The sequence below is a fragment of the Diadema antillarum genome, unplaced genomic scaffold (assembly GCF_040938485.1).
Source record: "Diadema antillarum isolate AM-2024a unplaced genomic scaffold, OU_Dant_1.0 seq00000225_RagTag, whole genome shotgun sequence".
In the NCBI taxonomy this organism is placed as follows: domain Eukaryota; kingdom Metazoa; phylum Echinodermata; class Echinoidea; order Diadematoida; family Diadematidae; genus Diadema; species Diadema antillarum.
Window position 1 is genome coordinate 97,983 of NW_027271277.1, and position 2,539 is coordinate 100,521.

Here is a 2,539-nt window from a genome sequence, read left to right on the forward strand (position 1 = left end):
ATGAAGAGTTTGTTCGCAAAAACCGAGAAGTCCATTTTTGAAGATTTTGAAGTACGGTCTGTCATAAAGTACAAAATAATGCCTTTTAAATGATATATTGGTCACTACATATAAAGGTACACTTTTGGAGTTATGGTCAAAAGAAGCACAAATTTGCGTATTCTCATTATTCTTCAAATATCTCCATTTGGCAAATATGGACATATCGGTTTTTGCGGACAAACTTCATATATACTAGTATGTTTGTATATGTGTATGTATATATGACAGTGTATATACAATATATTACACAAAATTGTATACATACACATACCGGTACATTGTACACACACTCACACAGTAGATACAGTATATACGTACAGTGTAAATATAACGTACGAGTACGTACGTTACTGACTTGCAATAAGCCTACACACAAGCACTTGACTAATGAGCATGTTTTGAATATGTGGGCAGAGATGTTTTCACATTCAGGTTCACAGACATAGGTTTGTACAATGAAATTGCATAATCATCAATCAGAATTGTTTTCATTTTGCTACAAAAAGAAAAGAAAAATGTGTATGTGACAGTACTATAGCATCGCCTCAATTTCAATGTATTGTTGGAACTTGTATCATCGCTTCATGAAAAAATACAATGTACAACTACGCTGTAGATTTTTATCTCTCATTCACTTTCATGATTCTGTTCCTCGATGTTTTGAGTTCAATGCACTCTATTCATTCCATTTAAAGAGGTCAATGCACTCTGACACGAAAGTTTTCACACACAAAATCATACATGCATTACACACAAGCATTCATCTTCTTTTCTTTTTTTAATATTCAGTTCTGTTCATATTACAGAGAAATCTTAATTATAACAAAGTATGACTACAATTGATACAAACTTAATCAAAACTGAAGGAAACAATAATTCCAAACAAAAATGTTTACTGGGCTACAGATTAAATTCCCTTTTCATGTTTTTTTTTCACACACATCGGAACAAATTGGCCCAAAGTTACATAATTGTGCTCAGATACCGAATTTCTGTATCGCAGACAAACAGCAAAGTACAATGACAGGACATACAGGTACAGGTGTACATCTTATGTGTTTCTTTGCAACCTCAATGTACACAGCAACAAAGCCAATCACTTACAGAAACAAAATCTCAAAGATATCTAAAACAACTCTTTAAAACATGAATGCCACAAGTTGTCTTGCAAAAACTGGAGGGAAGGTAAAAACCACTAAATTATGACTACCAGCACCCTCTTTAAGCACAAAAATGTTGTCTACTTGATTTCATTACCAGTCAAAAGAGATACTGCATAACAAAATATCAAAGGTGATTGAAATTCTTTGTGCTCAATCAAAACTAAGCATTTTGTCATACAACCTGTACTAGACAAACCAGAAAATCATGCAGCACAAAGAATATTGGTTCATTCCACATCAATAACCGGCAGGTCAGATGAGCTTTCAACATCTCGGGTTACTAGATGCTACAACACAAGACACAGCACAAGACTGAAAACCTATCCTGGCAATGATTTTTTTTCCCCTTCGCCCAAACAATAGTCTCATATCATATGCCATTGAATGACCAAAAAGGAACTCAAATCAGTCTGGTGTACAGAGCATTGCTACAAAGCCTTCTGTAACCAAGTCACCAAATAGCAGATCCTGCCTGTAAGTATGCACAGTAGCACATTGTTCCAGGCCTAATTTTCACTTTTGGAACTGAATTGCAACTCTTAGAAGTAGCTCTTCCAAAGACTAGAGAGAAACCTACAGAACATGTCGAGAATTATCTCATCCACTGTTAACAAAGCGTAGTTCAACAAGACACTGGCTACAACTTGCACCTCTCAATATAGCCAAATAAGCAGACGATTCTTAGGGACCCACAATTATTTGTCATTACCTAGTCGTTGTACAGTTTTCTTTTTTTTTTCTTCTTCTTCTTCTTTTTTTTTTAAAGTGTACATTTCTGGCAGATAGAGGACCTGAAAAAAATATAACTAAACATACACTGTATATATCCAATATAAGGATGCATAACACAAGCACTACATTAATTCATCAGTTTACATTTTTTCCCTTTCTTTTCATTTTTTTTTTCTATACAGTATTTTTTTCTTTACACAATCATTCCTCTTGCAACAAGTCATCCTGAGCCATAAGCAATGTCGCCTCTATGCACTTCATAGAAATCCAAAACTATTTCATGTTTCTAATAACTTTCCTTATTTTTTTTTCTCTGTACAAATTTTGATTAAATAACTATGCACAAGTGTAACTTTGACCTTTTTTTTTTCATCTTTCCTTTTGATACATGAAAATCCTAACAATTTTTCCAAATAATGAATTAATAAACACATATTTCTCAATGTACACTGTACAGGTAAATAGATCCATGGCAATCATCTGTTGCAAGTGCCTTGAGGTTGTGTTTATAACTTTTCTACCACCCCCCCCCCCCCCCCCAATTTTATAATACGCAGAAAGTTCCAATAACAAGTGAACAGGTGAACCCATTACAACAAGAC